The 24,689-nt window shown below is 42.1% G+C and overlaps 1 pseudogene; it reads left to right on the top strand.

Annotated features, from left to right (window-relative positions):
* LOC123729168 (F-box/LRR-repeat protein 17-like) overlaps positions 1 to 24,689 on the top strand; it is a 761,340-nt pseudogene that overhangs the window by 375,778 nt on the left and 360,873 nt on the right.

Below are 24,689 nucleotides of genomic sequence, written 5' to 3'. Positions count from 1 at the left end.
TTACAGGTTACAGCTTCCCTCTGATTACCGTATTAACCCCTCGTTCCATGTGTCTCTCCTCAGGCTGGTGGTGGCTGGTCCGCTCCAGAAATCTGAGGTGCTGGAGGTTCCTCCGCCCCCTCTGGACATCGAGGGGGTCCCGGCGTACTCCGTTCGGTCCATCCTGGATTCGAGGCGTCAGGCAGGGGGCCTTCAGTACCTCGTGGAGTGGGAGGGGTACAGAGGAGAGGTGCTGGGTTCCGGTTGCGGATGTTTTGGACCCCGAACTGCTGCGGGAGTTTCACCGTCGCCGGCCGGATCACCCTGCGCCTCGCCCTCCGGGTCGTCCCCGAGGCCGGTGTCGGCGCGCCGCTGGAGCCGCGCGTCAAGGGGGGGTACTGTCATTCGGCTCCTCTCCTTGTTCGGGCGATGTTCGGCGATCGACGTCACCAGCTTTCTAGCCATGGCCACTCCATTTTTCATATTCCCATTTGTTTTGTCTTGTTCCATACACACCTGGTTTTCATTCCCTAATCACAGTGAATGTATTTAGTCCTCTGTTCCCCTCCATGTCTTTGTGTGAAATTGTTTCGATGTTATGTGGGCATTGTTACACACCAGACTTTTGTTTATGTTCCGTGTTTTGGGCACGTTATATGTACATATGTGCTTTTTTTTGGACCGGAATAAAAAATGCGCCTGTTAACTACACTCTGCTCTCCTGCACCTGACTTCGCCTCCAGTACACACCCTTAACAAGAAGTCTTCCGACTAGCTTGGAAAGACAGCACCGTGCCGTATCGAAGAGCCCTCACTGCTGCTCGATCATCCTATTTTTCCAACTTAATTGAGGAAAATACGAACAATCCAAAATGTATTCTTGGTACTTTTGCAAAGTTAACTATAAAACAGCATTCCCCAAGTGAGGATGGCTTTCACTTTAGCAGTGATAAATTCATGAACTTCTTTGACGAAAAGATCATGATCATTAGAAAGCAAATTATGGACTCCTCTTTAAATCTGCGTATTCCTGCAAAGGATCAAGGGAGACACTCAAGTTTTTTAATATTATATCACTTGACACATTTATGAAAATAATCATGGCCTTGTCGTGTCTTTGGGGGTACTATTAAACTGAAGATATGTTTATCAATTAGCTCCCTGTAATTATTATCACGTGATTAAACTGATTAATCGTTTAATTGTAATTAACTAGGATGTCGGGGCACCAAGGAGAATATTCAGATTACAAAGCTATAATTTTCCTAATATAACTTTCCTGTACTATAATATTATATTCTATTATAGTATAGGTCGATTATCTTCTAAGTTTAAATGGTGTATTTACCTCTAGTCCAGTCTCATTCCAAAACGTCGTAAATTGTTGTATCTGCATGAACCCAGTCTTTACTAAAATCATCCATACATCAATTGTCTTAAAATCATTTATTTACTACACTAAGTAATTAACAGAAAAACATACAAACAGTAATTATCGTCAACAAAGGATTGGTATCGGAATGTGCCCTTGTGGGCTAAACAGGCTGGTCGGCCTGTTGAACAATGGGTCATAAATGGTCAGCTGAGAAGTTTACACAGAGTTCATTAACAATTGACAATTGAAGGCTCACTCATTCGGGAACAATTGCAATATATATATATATTTACGCTCAGTGTGTCGTTCTGATTCTTGTTGGAGAGTAGTTCTGTTGGGGAGTTTTGTCCGCGTTCTCTCTCTCTCTCTCTCTCGGTTAGAATGGATCTTTCAGAGCGACATTCATTAATGTCGTCATAGAATGGTGGTTTCGTTGGTCTTCGCGATCGATGATATAATTTACTTAGCTGCAGACTAATAATTAATATCAAAGACTTGTTCTTATTCTGTCGGTATCAATAGTCTAAAAGTTAACCACGTGGTATGGTTCACTTTCAGTAGAGGAATTGGAAGGTAGAACCTATGTGCCAACGGAGTATAGGCCTGGTCTGGAGAAATGTAAATCAGGGAGTGTTTTATAGTGCCCATCGAACAGGCTGGTCAAATGACGCCTGGTCCTGTATGTGTCCCTGGGGCGTGCCTATGACTGAGTTAGATTTGGTTACAGAAATACAATTCTATCACATTACATCAGTACATAGCATCTCAATGTCTTACAAAAGCTTTATCCTTATTAATACATTCCATACACCCATATGAGGCAAGTCTTAAACTGAGTCTATTATATAAACAGTTTTATGGTAATATGGCTATATTGTCTCTTCTGAGTATCACAAAATGGTACCGAGCGGATCAGTTCGTAGCTGGATTCTTCAACAATCTTCCATACCTTCTCCAGCACACACATGTCGCTCGGTTCTCCAATTCTATGAGTTGGAAGAATTTCCTTTGTCTCTCTATGAAACATGGGGTAGGAGATTCTCCTCAGAGGGTTTTTTACAACCCTGGGTTGGGGGGAAGGTAGGTTGGGTGATGGTACGAAGGGGAGGGGGTCAACTGTCCTTCCTGTACCCAAAGAGGCCAACGTCATGACAGCCTCTAAACCTTCAAGCTGCACGCTGGACCCTATACCAACTAAACTACTGAAAGAGCTGCTTCCTGTGCTTGGCCCTCCTATGTTGAACATAATAAACGGCTCTCTATCCACTGGATGTGTACCATACTCACTAAAAGTGTCAGTAATAAAGCCTCTCTTGAAAAAGCCAAACCTTGACCCAGAAAATATAAAAAACTATCGGCCTACATCGAATCTCCCATTCCTCTCAAACATTTTAAAAAAAAATATTGCGCAGCAACTCACTGCCTTCCTGAAGACAAACAATGTATACAAAATGGTTCAGTCTGGTTTTAGACTCCAACATAGCGCTGAAGCTGCACTTGTGAAGGTGCTAAATTAACTTTTAATGGCTCTGCATCTGTCCTCATGCTCCTAGATCTTAGTGCTGCTTTTGATACCATTGATCACCACATTCTTTTGGAGAGATTGTAAACCAAAATAGGTCTACACGGACAAGTTCTGGCCTGGTTTAGATCTTATCTGTTGGAAAGATATCAGTTTGTCACTGTAGATGGTTTGTCCTCTGATAAATCAACTGTAAATGTTGGTGTTCCTCAAGGCTCCGTTTTAGGACCACTATTGTTTTCACTATATATTTTACCTCTTGGTGATGTCATTTGGAAACATAATGTTAACTTTCACTGCTATGCGGACGACACACAGCTGTACATTTCGATGAAACAAGGTGAAGCCCCAAAATTGCCCTCCCAGGAAGCCTGTTTTTCAGACATAAGGAAGTGGATGGCAGTAATTTTCTACTTTTAAATTCGGACAAAACAGAGATGCTCGTTCTAGGTCTGAAGAAACAAAGAGATCTTCTGTTGAATCTGACAATTAATCTTGATGGTTGTACAGTTGTCTGAAATAAAGCTGTGAAGGACCTCGGCGTTACTCTGGACCCTGATCTCTCTTTTGACGAACATATAAAGACTGTTTCTTGGACAGCTTTTTTCCATCTACGTAACATTGCAAAAATTATGCAAAAAAAATGTATCCATGCTTTTGTCACTTCTAGGTTAGACTACTGCAATGCTCTACTTTCCGGCTAACTGGATAAAGCACGAATAAACTTCAGTTAGTGCTAAACACGGCTGCTGGAAACTTGAAAAGAAACAAAAAATGTGATCATATTACAGAGGCCTCTCTACACTGGCTTCCTGTTAACGGCTGATTTCAAGGTTTTACTGCTAACCTACAAAGCATTACATGGGCTTGCTCCTACCTATCTTTCCGATTTGGTCCTGCCGTACATACCTACACGTACACTACGGTCACAAGACGTAGGCCTCCTTACTGTCCCTAGAATTTCAAAGCAAACAGCTGAAGGCAGGGCTTTCTCCAATAGAGCTCCATTTTTATGGAATGGTCTGCCTATCCATGTGAGAGACGCAGACTTGGTCTCACCCTTTAACCTCTATGGGCTACTCAACAGCCAGTGTAATCCCGTGGCGCATTATTCAAATACCTTAGAAATGCAAAACCTTCAATTTTTCAAAAATATAACTATTTTATACCATTTTAAAGATAAGACTCTCGTTAATCTAACCACACTGTCCGATTTCAAAAAGGCTTTACAACGAAAGCAAAACATTAGATTATGTCAGCAGAGTACCCAGCCAGAAATAATCAGACACCCATTTTTCAAGCTAGCATATAATGTCACCAAAACCCAGAAGACAGCTAAATGTAGCACTAACCTTTGATGATCTTCATCAGATGACAACCCTAGGAGATTATGTTATACAATACATGCATGTTTTGTTCAATCAAGTTCATATTTATATCAAAAACCAGCTTTTTACATTAGCATGTGACTAGCATTCCCACCGAACACTGCCGGTGAATTTACTAAATTACTCACGATAAACGTTCACAAAAAGCATAACAATTATTTTAAGAATTATAGATACAGAACTCCTCTATGCACTCGATATGTCCGATTTTAAAATAGCTTTTCGGTGAAAGCACATTTTGCAATATTCTCAGTAGATAGCCCGGCATCACAGGGCTAGCTATTTAGACACCCAGCAAGTTTAGCACTCACCAAAGTCAGATTTACTATAAGAAAAATGTTATTACCTTTGCTATCTTCGTCAGAATGCACTCCCAGGACTTCTACTTCAATAACAAATGTTGGTTTGGTCCAAAATAATCCATCGTTATATCCAAACAGCGGCGTTTTGTTCGTGCGTTCAAGACACTATCCGAAAGGGTAAATAAGGGTGGCGAGCATGGCGCAATTCGTGACAAAAAAATTCTAAATATTCCATTACCGTACTTCGAAGCATGTCAACCGCTGTTTAAAATCAATTTTTATGCCATTTTTCTCATAAAAAAGCGATACTATTCCGACCGGGAATCTGCGTTTAGGTAAACAGACAAAAGAAAAGAAAGCATTCGGTCGACTCGGGCACGCGCCTAAGCCCATAGTACTCTTATCGGCCACTTGCCAAAAGCGATAAAGTGTTTCAGCCAGAGGCTGCCTCGATATCGTTCAGCTTTTTCCCGGGCTCTGAGAGCCTATGGGAGCCGTAGGAAGTGTCACGTTAAAGTGGGTGGGGTTATATCCTGCCTGTTTGGTCCAGTCCGGGGGTATTGTCAGACAGGGCCACAGTGTCTCCCAACCCTTCCTGTCTCAGCCTCCAGTATTTATGTTGCAGTAGTTTATGTGTTGGGGGGCTAGGGTCAGTCTGTTATATCTGGAGTATTTATCCTGTCTTATCCGGTGTGAATTTAAGTATGCTCTCTCTCTCTCTCTCTCTCTCTCTCTCTCTCTCTCTGTCACGGATGTCATAGGGTGTAGACCAAAATGCAGTGGGAAAATATATACTCATCTTCTTTTTATTAGTGAAGAAGGAAATACACAAACAACGTATACAAAAAACAAACGAACTAGACAGTCTCGTCAGGCATACAGCAAAACAAGAAACAATCTCCCACAAACCCCAAAACAAACACACTCCTAAATATAGGACCTTCAATCAGAGGCAACGATAGACAGCTGCCTCCAACTGAAGGCCCCAACACCAATTAGCAACACATAGAAATAAACTAACATAGAACAATAACCAAAAACCCAGGAATACATAAATCTATCACCCCTCTACATACACAACCACCCCGAACCACATAAAACAAATACCCCCTGCCATGTCCTGACCAAACTATAAGAACAAATAACCCCTTTACTGGTCACGACGTGACACTCTCTCTCTCGTTTTTGGACCTTGAACCTTGCCTCAGGACGACCTGGCCTAATGACTCCTTGCTCTCCACCTGGTCGTGCTGCTGCTCCATTTTCAACTGTTCTGGAGCCCTGACCTTTTCACCGTACGTGCTACCTTGTCCCAGACCTGCTGTTTTCAACTCTCTAGAGACAGCAGGAGTGGTAGAGATACTCTGAATGATCGGCTATGAAAAGCCAATTGACATTTACTCCTGAGGTACTGACCTGTTGCACCCTCTACAACCACTGTGATTATTATTATTTGACCCTGCTGGTCATCTATGAACATTTGAACATCTTGGCCATGTTCTGTTTTAATCTTCACCAGGCACAGCCTGAAGAGGACTGGCCACCCCTCATAGCCTGGTTCCTCTCTAGGTTTTTTCCTAGGTTCCTGCTTTTCTAGGGAGTTTTTCCTAGCCACCGTGCTTCCACACCTGCATTGCATGCTGTTTGGGGTTTTAGGCTGGGTTTCTGTACAGCACTTTGTGACACCAGCTGATGTAAGAAGGGCTTTATAAATACATTTCATTGAAATGTGATTGATACTGTGAAATATTTTATATAAGCTACCAGTCTATTTACTGTGTTGGTGGAATGTTTTAATCTTTAGATTATCTTTAGATTTCCATATCTGGAAAAGGCCTGTGTCCATTTCTGAAGGAGAAAATAATGGCCTTTATATGATAGACTACCGGCTAATTCTGAAACATTGTAGGGGAGGCTACCCAAAAAAATGCAGTTACAGTAGCCTCCTTCAATGTAAAAGATAATCTGTTAAATTTGACAGTATACCGCTATTATAAACTACGCTGCAAATTTTTTGGGGAAATACATAGCCTATTTACTGGGCTGCTAGGTCCAATCAAGTAATAATGTCAAATTTGTATAAATGCCAACTTTTGCGTAAACTGGCGCAAGAAGTTTACAGGCCCCTGGTCATTTGGCTTAATGCACTGGAGAGGAAGTGAACTTCCTGTCCCTCTGCCTGTGAGTGTGTGTTTTCCATGTCGCACCTCTTTCTTTCACATATCAGGTATTTCCAAATCAGTGGGCATATCAATGGCACTAGAATTGAACATGTCTGGATCATAGCTTTTACAGTGAGGGAAAAAAGTATTTGATCCCCTGCTGGTTTTGTACGTTTGCCCACTGACAAAGAAATGATCAGTCTATAATTTTAATGGTAGGTTTATTTGAACAGTGAGAGACAGAATAACAACAAAAAAATCCAGAAAAACGCATGTCAAAAATGTTATAAATTGATTTGCATTTTTTCTGGATTTATTTGTTGTCATTCTGTCTCTCACTGTTCAAATAAACCCACCATTCAAATAATAGACTGATAATTTCTTTGTCAGTGGGCAAACGTACAAAATCAGCAGGGGATCAAATACTTTTTTCCCTCACTGTAGCTCTCTGGCACGAGATTTAGCTTGATGCCTCAGGGATAGCCCCTCTCCCAGCTCTCCGCTTTCCTGACTGAAACAGATAAGAAGAGAGGGAGGCAGAAATGGAGAACAGATTCATATCATTATTCAGTATTATGATGTCCTTGTTGTTAGTCATTTGAACCAGAAGGTTTACTAGTGGGGATGACCTGTGTGAGTGGGATTTTGTATGTCTCTGTCATCTGATGTGCTAGTCTTTGCGTGTGGCTCACTCTCTCCCTCACACCTCCACATTGTCCCTTCACTCCTCCTCTCTCACCTTGGTAAACAAACACTGCCCTCTCACCATGCAACACCTCTGGAGAGGGGGAGAAAGGTTGGAAATAAGGTGGACACTGAGCTGCGCTTCCTAACCTCCTGCCAAATGTATGACTATATTGGAGATACATATTTCCCTCAGATTACACAGACCCATAACGAATTTGAAAGCAAATCCAATTTTGATAAGCTCCCATATATAAAAGGGCAACCAGTGAAGAACAAACACCATTGTAACACTGTATATAGACAAAATATGACATTTGAAAGGTCTTTACTCTTTTGGTAATTTCGTGAGTGTGATGTTTACTGTTTGTTTATTTCACTTTTGTTTATTATCTATTTCACTTGCTTTGGCAATGTTAACACATGTTTCCCATGCAAATAAAGCCTTTAAATTGAGAGAGAGAGAGAGAGAGAGAGAGAGAGAGGCAACGCTACACCTAGCCTTGCTTTGGCCTTGGACAAGTCTTCTAACTCTTTAAGACTACAATAAGCACAACTTTGCTTCTGCCCTTGTTTGACATACAGTATGCACTCACAGGCTCAGTGCTGCTTTACTCCGTAGTTGGCCGACTGACTTTACTCTCACTTACAGTGGGGAAGAAAAGTATTTAGTCAGCCACCAATTGTGCATGTTCTCCCACTTAAAAAGATGAGAGAGGCCTGTAATTTTCATCATAGGTACACTTCAACGATGACAGACAAAATGAGAAAAAAATCCAGAAAATCACATTGTAGGATTTTTTATGAATTTATTTGCAAATTATGGTGGAAAATAAGTATTTGGTCAATAACAAAAGTCTATCTCAATACTTTGTTATATACCCTTTGTTGGCAATGACACAGGTCAAACGTTTTCTGTAAGTCTTCACAAGGTTTTCACACACTGTTGCTGTTATTTTGGCCCATTCCGCCATGCAGATCTCCTCTAGAGCTGTGATGTTTTGGGGCTGTCGCTGGGCAACACTGACTTTCAACTCCCTCCAAAGATTTTCTATGGGGTTGAGATCTGGAGACTGGCTAGGCCACTCCAGGACCTTGAAATGCTTCTTACGAAGCCACTCCTTTGTTGCCCGGGCGGTGTGTTTGGGATCATTGTCATGCTGAAAGACCCAGCCATGTTTCATCTTCAATGCCCTTGCTGATGGAAGGAGGTTTTCACTCAAAATCTCACGATACATGGCCCCACTCATTCTTTCCTTTACACGGATCAGTCGTCCTGGTACCTTTGCAGAAAAACAGCCACAAAGCATGATGTTTCCACCCCCATGCTTCACAATATGTATGGTGTTCTTTGGATGCAACTCAGCATTCTTTGTCCTCCAAACACGACGAGTTGAGTTTTTACCAAAAAGTTATATTTTGGTTTCATCTCACCATATGACATTCTCCCAATCCTCTTCTGGATCATCCAAATACTCTCTAGCAAACTTCAGACGGGCCTGGACATGTACTGGCTTAAGCAGGGGGACACGTCTGGCACTGCAGGATTTGAGTCCCTGGCGGCGTAGTGTGTTACTGATGGTAGGCTTTGTTACTTTGGTCCCAGCTCTCTGCAGGTCATTCACTAGGTCCCCCCGTGTGGTTCTGGGATTTTTGCTCACCGTTCTTGTGATAATTTTGACCCCTCGGGGTGAGATCTTTCGTGGAGCCCCAGATCGAGGGAGATTATCAGTGGTCTTGTATGTCTTCCATTTCCTAATAATTGCTCCCACAGTTGATTTCTTCAAACCAAGCTGCTTACCTATTGCAGATTCAGTCTTCCCAGCCTGGTGCAGGTCTACAATTTTGTTTCTGGTGTCCTTTGACAGCTTATTGGTCTTGGCCATAGTGGAGTTTGGAGTGTGACTGTTTGAGGTTGTGGACAGGTGTCTTTTATACTGATAAAAAGTTCAAACAGGTGCCATTAATACAGGTAACGAGTGGAGGACAGAGGAGCCTCTTAACCTCTTGGGGCTATGTGGGACGCTAGCATGCCACCCGTGGTGCACCCTATCAACAGCAGGTGCATTTCAAGAGCGGCAAATTTGAAACCAAATAAATGTCAAAATTCAAATTTTACAAACATACAACTATCTTACACTCTTTGAAAGATAAACATCTCCTTAATCTAACCACGTTGTCCGATTTCAAAAAGGCTTTACGGCGAAAGCATAAAGTTAGATTATGTTAGGAGAGTACGTTGACAATAGCTGTGTGTAATGTTTTGTCAATTCAAAGACAGGCGTCACCAAAACCATAAAATCAGCTAAAGTTATGCACTAACCTTTGACAATCTCCATCAGATGACACTCCTAGGACATTATGTTAGACAATACATGCATTTTTAGTTCTATCAAGTTCATATTTATATCCAAAAACAGCGTTTTACTATGGCGTTGATGTTCAGGAAATCGTTTCCCTCCAATAACCGGCAGTCAAGTCAGCACAACAAATTAAATAATTAATATTAGAAAACATTGGTAAAATATTATATTGTCATTTAAAGAATTATAGATTTACATCTCTTGAACGCAATCGACTTGCCAGATTTAAAAATAACCTTACTGGGAAATCACACTTTGCAATAATCTGAGCACTGCGCCCAGAAAAATACGCGTTGCGATACAGACTAACCGCCATGTTGGAGAGATCTAAAATCGAAAATACTATGTAAATAATCCATTACCTTTGATTCTCTTCATCAGATGTCACTTCCAGGAATCCCAGGTCCATAACGAATGTAGTTTTGTTCAAAAAAGCTCATCATTTATGTCCAAAAAGCTCTGTGTTGTTAGCACATGATCTAAGCCCGCCGGACTTCACTTCATGAACGAGGGGAAAAAATATATTTACGTTCGTTCAAACATGTCAAACGTTGTATAGCATAAATCATTAGTGCCTTTTTTAACCAGAACATGAATAATATTCAAGGTGGACGAATGCATTCTCTTTTAAAACGAATTGGAACGAGGGTACCCAACATGACCTCGCGCGCCAGAGTCTAATCGGCCATCACCGTTCCAAGGCACTTGTTCGGTCAGATCTCACAGTAGAAGACTCAAAACACTTTGTAAAGGCTGGTGACATCTAGTGGAAGCAATAGGAAGTGCCAAAACATTAATAAGCCCCTGTGTGTTTCAATGGCATAGGCTTAAAGGTAATTCAACACATCAGGTATCCACTTCCTGTCAGAATCTGTCTCAGGGTTTTGCCTGCCAAATGAGTTCTGTTATACTCACAGACACCATTCAAACAGTTTTAGAAACTTTAGGGTGTTTTCTATCCATATATAATAAGTATATGCATATTCTAGTTACTGGGTAGGATTAGTAACCAGATTAAATCGGGTACGTTTTTTTATCCAGCCGTGAAAATACTGCCCCAACAGGTTAAAGAAGAAGTTACAGGTCTGTGAGAGCCAGAAATCGTGCTTGTTTGTAGGTGACCAAATAGTTATTTTCCACCATAATTTGCAAATAAATTAATTAAAAATCCTACAATGTGATTTTCTGGATTTTTTTTCTCATTTTGTCTGTCATAGCTGACGTGTACCTATGATGAAAATTACAGGCCTCTCTCATCTTTTTAAGTGGGAGAACTTGCACAATTGGTGGCTGACTAAATACTTTTTCCCCCCACTGTATATACCTGTTATTAAACTTTATTTACCCCAATTGGATAGCATGGCATGGTCACATAACATTTAGCACAATATAGTCTAAATGAATCATATTTTCCAATTCATACACCCACTTTGTGTTTATAAATAGCCATGCCAACTCTGTAAGTTGTTCTGACCACCTCTCACCTTGTAGAGTATTAGCTGGCTAAAGTATGTAGCTATGGCAGGAATAGACTGGGCCGGTCACACTGGTCTTGGACTAAAATAAATGTCCTCATATTTCAGGGTCCAGCATTGTAACCATGACATTATTTCCTTTCCCTGTGGTGTCTACTTTGGTCCAACTTCCTGTCTGGCACCTGACGCAATGCAAATAAATACTGTAACGCTACAGTTAGTCATGGTGCTGTGCACTGGCAACACACACAAGTTTCACAAAACTCTACCAAGTTTGTGTCAAACTCTCTCCCCAGTTTGGCCAAAGGTAAACGTTTCTTTTATTTTTCTTTCATGAAATGTGGGGTTTTATATTTGACCCAGTGCTCTCATTTCCTGATTTATAGACGTGTCTAATTATGGAGGAGGCAGGTGGGAGCCAACCAATCAGAGGGCTAATATAAATACTCTCTCTTGGCTAAAAGTTGAGGGGAGTCTGACTGCATCACTTATTTTTATTGAAATCATTGTTTGCATATTCAACTTACACACAGCTCTGACATACACACTTACCCCATCAGACATGCCACCATGGGTCTTTTGACAGTCCCCAAACCCAGAACAAGTTCAAGAAAGAGTACAGCACAGGAGGTTGGTGGCACCTTAATTTGGGAGTATGGGCTCATGGTAATGGCTGAAGCGGTATGAGTAGAATGGTATCAAATACATCACACACATGGTTTCCATATGTTTGATGCCATTCCATTTGCTCCATTCCAGTCACCGTTATGAGCCGTCCTCATCTCAGCAGCCGCCACTGGCGTACAGTATTATATAGAGTCATTATTACATGGAACTCCCTTCCATCTCATATTGCTCAAATGACCAGCAAACCTGGTTTCAGAAAACAAATAAAGCAACACCTCATGGCACAACACCTCTCTACTATTTGACCTAGATATTTTGTGTGTATGTATTGATACTGTACGTAGGCTATGTGTGCCATTTTAATCTTAAGGATTATCCCGTTTTTTTTAAATTTCGCCTAAAATGACAATACCAAATCTAACTGCTTGTAGCTCAGGCCCTGAAGCAAGGATATGCATATTCTTGATATCATTTGAAAGGAACCACTTTGAAGTTTATGGAAATGTGAAAGGAATGTAGTAGAATATAACACAGTAGATCTGGTATAAGATAATATAAAGAAAAAAACAACCGTTTTCTTCTATTTTTTTGTACCATCATCTTTGAAACACAAGAGAAAGGCCATAATGTATTATTCCAGTGCAGGTGCAATTTAGATGTTGGCCACTAGATGGCATCAGTATATGTGCAACGTTTTAGACTGATCCAATTAACCGTTGCATTTATGTTCAAAACGTTCTATCACGACTGCCCAAATGTGGCTAATTTGTTTATTAATAACTTTGCATGAAAAATTGTGCACTCTCCTCAAACAATAGCATGGTATTATTTCACTGTAATAGATACTGTAAATTGGACAGTGCAGTTAGATTAACAAGAATTTAAGCTTTCTGCCAATATCAGATATGTCTATGTCTTGGGAAATTTTCTTGTTACTTACAGCCTCAAGCTAATCGCATGAGCCTACGTTAACCTGTTGAGGGTAGGGGGCAGTATTTGCACGGCCGGATAAAAAACTTACCCAATTTAATCTGGTTATTACTACTGCCCAGAAACTAGAATATGCATATAATTATTGGCTTTGGATAGAAAACACCCTAAAGTTTCTAAAACTGTTTGAATGGTGTCTGTGAGTATAACAGAACTCATATGGCAGGCAAAAACCTGAGAAGATTCTGTACAGGAAGTGCCCTCTCTGACCATTCCTTGGGATTTTTGACTCTTTTTATTGAAAACTTAGGATCTTTGCTGTAACGTGACACTTCCTACGGCTCCCATAGGCTCTCAGAACCCGGGAAAAAGCTGAATGATGTCGAGGCAGCCCCTGGCTGAAAAACATTAGCGCCTTTGGTAAGTGGTCTATCAGAGGACAATGAGACTGAGGCACGTGCACGAGGCGACCCCATGTTTTTATTTTCTCTCTCTTTGTACTAAAACACGGTTTCCTGGTCGGAATATTATTGCTTTTTCACGAGAAAAATGGCATAAAAATTGATTTTACACAGCGGTTGACATGCTTCGAAGTATGGTAATGCGATATTTAGATTTTTTTTGTCACGAAACGCGTCGGGTGCCTCACCCTTCTTTACACTTTCGGATAGTGTCTTGAACGCACGAACAAAACGCCGCTATTTGGATATAACTATGGATTATTTTGAACCAAACCAACATTTGTTATTGAAGTAGAAGTCCTGGGAGTATATTCTGACGAAGAACAGCAAAGGTAATAACATTTTTCTTATAGTAAATCTGACTTTGGTGAGGGCTAAACTTGGTGGGTGTCTAAATAGCTAGCCCTGTGATGCCGGGCTATCTACTCAGAATATTGCAAAATGTGCTTTCACCGAAAAGCTATTTTAACCTCTATGGGCTACGTGGGACGCCCACCTACTCAACAGCCAGTGTAATCCCGTGGCGCGTTATTCAAATTCATCAAAAATGCAAAAACTTAAATTTTTCAAACATATGACTATTTTACACCATTTTAAAGACAAGACTCTCGGTAATCTAACCACACTGTCCGATTTCAAAAAGGCTTTACAACGAAAGCAAAACATTAGATTATGTCAGCAGAGTACCCAGCCAGAAATAATCAGACACCCATTTTTCAAGCTAGCATATAATGTCACATAAACCCAAACCACAGCTAAATGTAGCACTAACCTTTGATGATCTTCATCAGATGACAACCCTAGGACATTATGTTATACAATACATGCATGTTTTGTTCAATCAAGTTCATATTTATATCAAAAAACAGCTTTTTAGACACCGACCAAGTTTAGCCCTGATCAAACTCCGATTTACTATTACAAAAGTTTCATTACCTTTGTTGTCTTCGTCAGAATGCACACCCAGGACTGCTACTTCAATAACAAATGTTGGTTTGGTCCAAAATAATCCATCGTTATATCCGAATAGCGGCGTTTTGTTCGTGCGTTCCAGACACTATCCGAAATGGTAAAGAAGTGTCGCGCGCATGGCGCAATTCGTGACAATAAAATTCTAAATATTCCATTACCGTACTTCGAAGCATGTCAACCGCTGTTTAAAATCAATTTTTACGCCATTTTTCTCGTAAAAAAGCGATAATATTCCGACAGGGAATCTCCTTTTCGGCAAACAGAGGAAAAAATCACAAAGGCGGGGGCGGTCGGGTCACGCGCATAAGCCCAGAGTCCCTTGATCGGCCACTTGAGAAAGGCGATAATGTGTTTCAGCCTGGGGCTGGAATGACGACATTCTGTTTTTTCCCGGGCTCTGAGCGCCTATGGACGACGTGGGAAGTGTCACGTTAGAGCAGAGATCCTTAGTAAAAGATAGAGATGGAAAAGAAGTTCAAGAAATGGTCAGACAGGCCACTTCCTGTAAAGGAATCTCTCAGGTTTTGACCTGCCATTTGAGTTCTGTTATACTCACAGACACCATTCAAACAGTTTTAGAAAATTTAGGGTGTTTTCTATCCATATGTAATAAGTATATGCATATTCTAGTTACTGGGTAGGAGTGGTAACCAGATTAAATCGGGTATGTTTTTTATCCAGCCGTGTCAATACTGCCCCCTAGCCCTAACAGGTTAAATCGGGTACGTTTTTTATCCAGCCGTGAAAATACTGCCCCCTAGCCATAAGAGGTTAAACAGATTGGAAAATTCCAGAAAATGATGTCATGGCTTTAGAAATTTCCGATAGTCTAATTGACATCATTTGAGTGAATTGTAGGTGTACCTGTGGATGTATTTCAAGTTCTACCTTCAAATTCAGTGCCTATTTGCTTGACATCATGGGAAAATCAAAAGCAATCAGCCAAGACCAAGATGAACAGAGAGTAGCAGTAGCGTAAAAGAGGGGTTGGCGAGTGGTGCGTGGCGGGACACAATGCAGATAGCCCGGTTAGCCAATGTGCGGGGGCACTGGTTGGTCGGGCAAATTGAGGTAGTATGTACATGAATGTATAGTTAAAGTGACTATGCATATATGATAAACAGAGAGTAGCAGCAACGCAAAAATAGGGTTTGGGGGTGTTGGGGGACACACACAATGCAAATTGCCCAGGTAGCCATTTGATTACCTGTTCAGGAGTCTTATGGCTTAGGGGTAAAAACTGTTGAGAAGCCTTTTTGTCCTAAACTTGGAACTCCGGTACCGCTTGCCATGCAGTAGTAGAGAGAACAGTCTATGACTGGGGTGGCTGGGGTCTTTGACAATTTTTAGGGCCTTCCTCTGATATCGCCTGGTGTAGAGGTCCTGGATGGCAGGCAGCTTAGCCCCAGTGATGTACTGGGCTGAACGCACTACCCTCTGTAGTGCCTTGCGGTCAGAGGCCGAGCAATTGCCACACCAGGCAGTGATGCAAGCAGTCAGGATGCTCTCAATGGTGCAGCTGTAGAACCTTTTGAGGATCTCAGGACCCATGCCAAATCATTTTAGTTTCCTGAGGGGGAATAGGCTTTGTTGTGCCCTCTTCACGACTGTCTTGGTGTGTTTGGACCATTCTAGTTTGTTGTTGATGTGGACACTGAGGAACTTGAAGCTCTCAAAATGCTCCACTACAGCCCCGTCGATGAGAATGGGGGTGTGCTCGGTCCTCCTTTTCCTGTAGTCCACAATCATCCCCTTAGTCTTGGTTACGTTGAGGGATAGGTTGTTATTCTGGCACCACACGGCCAGGTCTCTGACCTCCTCCCTATAGGCTGTCTTGTCGTTGTCTGTGATCAGGCCTACCACTGTTGTGTCGTCTGTAAACTTAATAATGGTGTTGGAGTCGTACATTCGTGGGTGAACAGGGACTACAGGAGAGGACTGAGCATGCACCCCTGTGGAGCTCCGGTGTTGAGGATAAGCGTGGCAGATGTGTTGCTACCTACCCTCACCACCTGGGGGCGGCCCGTCAGGAAGTCCAGGATTTAGTTGCAGAGGGAAGTGTTTAGTCCCAGGATCCTTCGCTTAGTGATGACCTTTGAGGGTACTATGGTGTTGAACGCTGAGCTGTAGTCAATAAATAGCATTCTCACGTAAGTGTTCCTTTTTTCCAGGTGGGAAAGGGCAGTGTGGAGTGCAATAGAGATTGCATCCTTTGTGGATCTGTTTGGGCGCTATGCAAATCGGAGTGGGTCTGGGGTTTCTGGGATAATGGTGTTGATGTGAGCCATTACCAACCTTTCAAAGCACTTCATGGCAACGGACGTGAGTGCTACGGGTCTGTAGTTATTTAGGCAGGTTGCCTTTGTGTTCTTGGGCACAGGGACTATGGTGGTCTGCTTGAAACATATTTTTATTACAGACTCAATCAGGGATATGTTGAAAATGTCAGTGAAGACACCTGCTAGTTGGTCAGCACATGCCGGGAGCACACGTCCTGGTAATCGGTCTTGCCCCGCAGCCTTGTGTATGTTGACCTGTTTAAAGGTCTTACTCACCTCGGCTACGGAGAGCGTGATCACACAGTCGTACGGAACAGTTGATGTTCTCATGCATGCCTCAGTGTTGCTTGCCTCGAAGTGAGCATAGAAGTGATTTAGCTCGTCTGGTAGGCTCGTGTTACTGGGAAGCTCGCAGCTGTGCTTCCCTTTGTAGTCTGTAATAGTTTGCAAGCCCTGCCACATAAGACGAGCATCGGAGCCGGTGTAGTATGATTCAATCTGGGCCCTGTATTGACGCTTTGCCTGTTTGATGGTTCGTCGCAGGGCATAGCAGGATTTCTTGTAAGCTTCCGGTTTAGAGTCCCGCACCTTGAAAGTTGTGGATATATTGAAGCAACATCTCAAGACATCTCAAGACATCAGTCAGGAAGTTAAAGTTTGGTCGCAAATGGGTTTTCCAAATGGACAATGATCCCAAGCATACTTCCAAAGTTGTGGCAAAATGGCTTAAGGACAACAAACTGAAGCTATTGGAGTGGCCATCACAAAGCCCTGACCTCAACCCTGTAGAAGATTTGTGGGCAGAATTGTAAAACCGTGTGCTAGCAAGGAGGCCTACAAACCTGACTCAGTTACACCAGCTCTGTCAGGAGGAATTGGCCAAAATTCTCTAGAAGTTACTCTAGAAGTGGTGCTAATGCTCAGTTTTTGCATACATTTAATGTAAGCTTGCTAGCTAGCCTGTGGTTGTTGCATAGCAACTAGTCTTGCAACGTGATTTAGATGTTTAGTTCCTTGCCTTACTGTGTTGGCAACTGGTTTATAAAAGCAATAAGGCACCTCATGTTGCGTCGTGCCTAAGAACAACCCTTAGCACTGGTATATTGGCCATATACCACATCCCCTCGGGCCTTATTGCTTAATTATATCACGTTAAACCTCTTTTTCCCTCATAATGTAATGCTCTGTAGTGTTTGCTGGTCCTCATGCTGTGTGGTTGCTGTGTGGTTTGTTATGACTAGCGTCAGAAGGAATCTGCACAGGCAAAATGTATTCCAAAAAATATTCTCTCAGAAATGTTTCCAAATAAAAAATACCTGAATAATTAAATACAAATAAAATTCTAAATATTGAATGAGTTTTATTCCTTCTATCAATGCATTGATTAGTGAACAGACTTATTCCATGTGGTGTTAACCTCGTTCCGCTCATTACTCCACACCCTTGAACAGAAAAACAGAATTTTTCCATTATTAAATTCATGACCCCAAAAAGTGGATTATTATTCTTTCTCCATGGCAATAATTCATGGTAATAAAAATCACAGAAGTCCATTTTTTTACTTTCATTTGCCCAATGTGATTAATACTGCAGTGAGTAAAATCTGGTGTGTGTGTGGGGGGGGCGTGGGAGTGCGTGCGTGCGAGCGTGCGTGTGTCTGTATGTGTGGGTGCCCATGTGTGCGTTCGTCCGCGTCTGTGTGTGTGTGTATACAGGCTTGGCACAGAGCAGCTGTGTTTTTCAGTGTTTTCATTAACATTGTAAATAATTAGCCAACACTGTCTGCCAACTCAGAAGAGTGAAACTTCTTTCTCTCCCTCTCTCTATCACTCCTTCTTCATCTCTCTTTCACTCTTTTTCTCTACCCCTTTCTCTTTCTCTCTCCATCTCCCCCTCTCTGTCTTTCTCTGATCAGGTTAATGAATTAATTTAAAATGATCTTATAACTGGAAGTGAGTCATTATCCAGATGCATTAAAACACCCACTGGAAAATCTACTGATTATAATCTCTCAACAGTGAGAAAACAAACACCTTCTCTTTTCAACGTGATGGATTTTGCTCATTTCAGATTTTTTGGTACTTATTTGCTTTCTTTATTTGAGGGATTTGGGAATATTTAATTTTTCCACCCGCCTGCCAAAATATAGAATTTTTCCCATCTTGTTTTTTTGGAATTGGAATAACAAAGTCAGTCTCAGTCGTGACTATTCTACTCTTCTCATTTATGCAGATTTATGCTAATTCACACCTATCCACAACACAGCTACACATCGGCCAATCAGATCTGAGGGTTTGTTGCCCTGGTTTCTCAGTGGGAAATTCACATCAGTGTCTGGCTTCCCATAGGTTGTATGAGAAATTCAGTTTGGGCAAAGATAAGCATAGTTGAAGATTTGAAGACCGAATTCTACTTTTGAAGATGAGCTTTAATATTTGCTCCAGATTAAAGAACCATATGAGAGAGAGAGCGCAAGAGAGAGAGAGAGAGAGAGAGAGAGAGAGAGAGAGAGGTTTGTATAGTTTTTTTTGTTTTGCCAACAATGCAGCCACATCTCAGCGACACACACACACACACACACACACACACACACACACACACACACACACACACACACACACACACACACACACACACACACACACACACACACACACACACACACACACACACACACACACACCAGCCTCTTTATGAATAATTTAACCTTTCAATCCAGACTCGACCACTTGGGCACGCTGTAAAATAATTTTATTGGAAATGTTTCTAAATTAATATTTAGGAAATAGTTACATTTTTACATACTGAACGCTTCAGAAAATATGGAATATGGATTCCATATACAATTTGAGAAAATATTCTAGACAAAGCACATCCTCTTTCGCCTATTTGAAGTTCAAACAAGAAAATAAATAAACAGATAAATATGGGTTGTATTTACAATGGTGTTTGTGCCCCTCTGGTTGTCCTTTTCTTGTGGCAACAGGTCACACATCCAGCTGCTGTGTTGGCACACTGCTATTTCAACCAATAGATGTGAGTGTTTATTAAATTGCATTTGCTTTCAAATTTTTATGGGTCTGTGTAATCTGAGGGAAATATGTGTCTCTAATATGGTCATGCATTTGTCAGGAGGTTAGGAAGTGCAGCTCAGTTTCCACCTCATTTTGTGGGCAGTGGGCACATAGCCTGTCTTCTCTTGACAGCCAGATCTCCCTACGGAGGCCACTCTCAATAGCAAGGCTATGCTCACTGAGTCTGTACATAGTCAAGGCTTTTCTTAATTTTGGGTCAGTCACAGTGGTCAGGTATTCTGCCACTGTGTACTCTCTGTTCAGGGCCAAATAGCATTCCAGTTTACTTTGACCTTTGGTTGGTGTCAAGCTATTTTCTTTTTTTTTCTCATAATTTGTTTGGGTCTAATTGTGTTGCTGTCCTGGGGCTCTGTGGGGTCTGTTTGTGTTTGTGAACAGAGCCCCAGAACTAACTGGATGAGGGGGCTCTTTTCTAGGTGAATCTCTATGTAGGTAGCCTTCCCTATAGCTCAGTTGGTAGAGCATGGTGTTTGCAACGCCAGGGTTGTGGGTTCGATTCCCACGGGGGGCCAGCACAGAAAAAAAATGTATGAAATTGTATGAAATGTATGCATTCACTACTGTAAGTCGCTCTGGATAAGAGCGTCTGCTAAATGACTAAAATGTAAAATGTAGGTGATGTCTTTGATATGGAAGGTTTGAGATTCACTTCCTTTTAGGTGGCTGTAGAATTTAACGTCTCTTTTCTGGATTTTGATCATTAGCGGACAACGTCCTATTCTCCTCTGCATACATTAGTTGGTGTTTTGCGTTGTACAGTCGTGGCCAAAAGTTTTGAGAATGACACAAATGTTAATTTTCACAAAGTCTGCTGCCTCAGTTTGTATGATGGCAATTTGCATATACTCCAGAATGTAATGAAGAGTGATCACATGAATTTCATTTAATTGCAAAGTCCCTCTGCAAATGAATTGAATCCCCAAAAAACATTTCCACTGCATTTCAACTCTGCCACAAAAGAACCAGCTGACATCATGTCAGTGATTCTCTCATTAACACAGGTGTGAGTGTTGACGAGGACAAGGCTGGAGATCACTCTGTCATGCTGATTGAGTTCGAATAACAGACTGGAAGTTTCAAAAGGAGGGTGGTGCTTGGAATCATTGTTCTTCCTCTGTCAATCATGGTTACCTGCAAGGAAACACATGCCGTCATCATTGCTTTGCACAAAAGGGCTTCACAGGCAAGGATATTGCTGCCAGTAAGATTGCACCTAAATCAACCATTTATCGGATGATCAAGAACTTCAAGGAGAGCGGTTCAATTGTTGTGAAGAAGGCTTCAGGGCGCCCAAGAAAGTCCAGCAAGCGCCAGGACCATCTCCTAAACTTGATTCAGCTGCGGGATCGGGGCACCACCAGTACAGCGCTTGCTCAGGAATGGCAGCAGGCAGGTGTGAGTGCATCTGCATGCACAGTGAGGCGAAGACTTTTGGAGGATGGCCTGGTGTCAAGAAGGGCAGCAAAGAAGCCACTTCTCTCCTGGAAAAACATCAGGGACAGACTGATATTCTGCAAAATGTACAGGGATTGGACTGCTGAGGACTGGGGTAAAGTCATTTTCTCTGATGAATCCCCTTTCTGATTGTTTGGGGCATGAGGAAAAAAGCTTGTCCAGGAGAAGACAAGGTGAGCGCTACCATCAGTCCTGTGTCATGCCAACAGTAAAGCGTCCTGAGACCATTCATGTGTAGGGTTGCTTCTCAGCCAAGGGAGTGGGCTCACTCACAATTTTGTCTAAGAACACAGCCATGAATAAAGAATGGTACCAACACATCCTCCGGGAGCAACTTCTCCCAACCATCCAGGAACAGTTTGGTGATGAACAATGCCTTTTCCAGCATGATGGAGCACCTTGCCATAAGGCAAAAGTGATAACTAAGTGGCTCGGGGAACAAAACATCGATATATTGGGTCCATGACCAGGAAACTCCCCAGACCTTAATCCCATTGAGAACTTGTGGTCAATCCTCAAGAGGCGGGTGGACAAACAAAAACCCACTTATTCTGACAAACTCCAAGCATTGATTATGCAAGAATGGGCTGCCATCAGTCAGGATGTGTCCCAGAAGTTAATTGACAGCATGCCATGGTGGATTGCAGAGGTCTTGAAAAAGAAGGGTCAACTCTGCAAGTATTGACTCTTTGCATCAACTTCATGTAATTGTCAATAAAAGCCTTTGACATTTATGAAATGCTTGTAATTATACTTCAGTATTCCATAGTAACATCTGACAAAAATATCTAAAGACACTGAGGCAGCAAACTTTGTGAAAATTAATATTTGTGTCATTCTCAAAACTTTCGGCAATGACTGCACATGTTTTTTTCCCCCATTTTGTGAATTCTTGGTTGGTGAGTGGATCCCATACCTCACAACCATAGATGGCTATGGGTTCTATAGTTGATTCAACTATTTTTAGCCAGATCCTAATTGGAATGTGAAATTTGATCTTCCTTTTGATGCCATAGAAGTGAGGGGTGCTGTGGGACTCTGTACTGACGTTAGGTGGAAGCTTGTTCTGAATTGGTTGCTCTGTGACAATACAAACAGACACATTTCTATTTCCATGTGTGTAAAGTGAGAAGCAGATCCAGGGATTCTCCAGCCTGTCTTTTCTTCTCTTTCCACCTGCAGGTTGACGTTAATTGTAATGAGTCTTGTCCTGGAGGCAGAACTGAGCGATTTCCCCTTAGATAGGCCAGCTAATATATAAAAATTTATAAAAACAAACATTTATTTAAAAACCTCTTTAAGTTTTGAAGTTTGTGGAAATGTGAAATTAATATAGGAGAATATAACACAATAGATCTGGTAAAAGTTAATACAAAAAAAAATGTCTCTAACCAGATTAGAAAGAGGAGTGGGAGGCCCCGGTGCACAACTAAGCAAGAAAACAAGTACATTAGAGTGTCTAGTTTTAGAAACAGATAACTCACAAGTCCTCAACTGCAGCTTCATTAAATAGTACCCGCAAAACACCAGTCTCAACGTCAACAGTGAAGAGGCGACTCCGGGATGCTGGCCTTCTAGGCAGAGTTACAAAGAAAAGCCATATCTCAGACTGGCCAATAAAAATAAAAGATTAAGATGGGCAAAAGAACACAGAAGGCCAGCATCCCAGCATCCATTAAAAATCAGCCGTTTCCAGCAACAATAGTCATTTACAACATTCACAATGTCTACACTGTATTTCTGATCAATTTGATGTTATTTTAATGGACCAAAAATGTGCATTTCTTTCAAAAACAAGGACATTTCTAAGTGACCCCAAACTTTTGAACAGTAGTGTAAGTACATTATTTACCTTTAGAGGTGAATGTATCAAACCAGTTGCCATGATAAGTGTTTAGTTTAGCATGGTATTTTCTTCTGTAATAGCTGCTGTAAATTGGACACTGCAGTTAGATTAACAAGAATTTAAGATTTCTGCCCATGTAAGACATGTCTACGTCCCGGAAAGTTGGCTGTTGTATACAACGTTCTCTAGTCATGTTATCGCATATTGAGCAACAACCGTCCTGGTTTAGGGACTCTGATCCTGTAGAGGTTTTTTAGGGCTCGCAGTATGGTTAGGTTTAAAATCAGATTTTATGACTTTGTGGCTGTGCCAGCTAGTGACCTCTCTGCAGAACTGCCTCCAGAACAAGATTCATTGCGAAAAATGCTAAGCCTGTCTGTCCTTCTCATTCCACCTCCAGCTTGTCTGTCTTCCTCTTTCCACCTCCAGCTTGTCTGTCTTCCTCGTTCCTCCTCCAGCCTGTCTGTCTTCCTCTTTCCACCAGCCTGTCTGTCTTCCTCTTTCCACCAGTCTGTCTGTCTTCCTCTTTTCACCTCCAGCTTTCTGTCTTCCTCGTTCCACCTCCATCCTATCTGTCCTTCTCGTTCCATCTCCAGCCTGTCTGTCATTCTCGTTCCACCTCCAGCCTGTCTGTCCTTCTCGTTCCACCTCCAGCCTGTCTGTCCTTCTTGTTTCACCTCCAGCCTGTCTGTCTTTCTCTTATGACCTCCAGCCTGTCTGTCCTTCTCCTCCTCACTCCAGCCTGTCTGTCCTTCTCATTTCACCTCCAACCTGTCTGTCTTCCTCTTTTCACCTCCAGCATGTCTGTGTTTCTTTTTCCACCTCCAGCCTGTCTGTTTTCCTCTTTCTACCTCCAGCCTGTCTGTTTTCCTCTTTCTACCTCCAGCCTGTCTGTCCTTCTTGTTCCACCTCCAGCCTGTCTGTCCTTCTTGTTTCACCTCCAGCCTGTCTGTCTTTCTCTTATGACCTCCAGCCTGTCTGTCCTTCTCCTCCTCACTCCAGCCTGTCTGTCCTTCTCATTTCACCTCCAACCTGTCTGTCTTCCTCTTTTCACCTCCAGCATGTCTGTGTTTCTTTTTCCACCTCCAGCCTGTCTGTTTTCCTCTTTCTATCTCCATCCTGTCTGTACTTCTCTTTCCATCTCCAGCCTGTCTGTCTTCCTCTTTCTATCTCTATCCTGTCTGTACTTCTCTTTTCTCCCTCCAGCCTGTCTGTGTTTCTTTTTCCACCTCCAGCCTGTCTGTCTGTCTTCCTCTTCCATCTCCGGCCTGTCTGTCTTCCTCTTTCCACCTCCAGTCTGTCTTTGACTAGAAGCCCACAGAGCAGACAACAAACCCTCTAATCTTAATGCCCACTGGAAGCTTATTTTGTGTTTAGCCTTGACCGTGACATTTTACACCCTACTTCCCCGTTGTGTGTATTAGATATGGTATAACATCTATAATAATACCTGTATTATCGTGTGTGTGTGTGTGTGTGTGTGTGTGTGTGTGTGTGTGTGTGTGTGTGTGTGTGTGTGTGTGTGTGTGTGTGTGTGTGTGTGTGTGTGTGTGGGCTAATCCATCCTCCTTGCTGAGTGTGCAAAAAAAGAAAATATATTATTGAGTTGGTAATCCCTTCTTAACCTTGTGCTGAAGGACTCTCTATGCACAGCAATCACACGTGTGTCTCTGTGTGTACTGACCTGTACCTCTGTCCTAGCTATGTAACCTGAGCAGTCTGGACTTGCGGCACATCTCAGAGCTCAACAACGAGACGGTGATGGAGGTGGTCC

Source organism: Salmo salar, chromosome ssa20 (genome assembly GCF_905237065.1).
Source record: "Salmo salar chromosome ssa20, Ssal_v3.1, whole genome shotgun sequence".
In the NCBI taxonomy this organism is placed as follows: domain Eukaryota; kingdom Metazoa; phylum Chordata; class Actinopteri; order Salmoniformes; family Salmonidae; genus Salmo; species Salmo salar.
The sequence above is the reverse complement of the archived record's forward strand: the minus strand, read 5'-3'. Positions and strand labels throughout refer to the sequence as shown.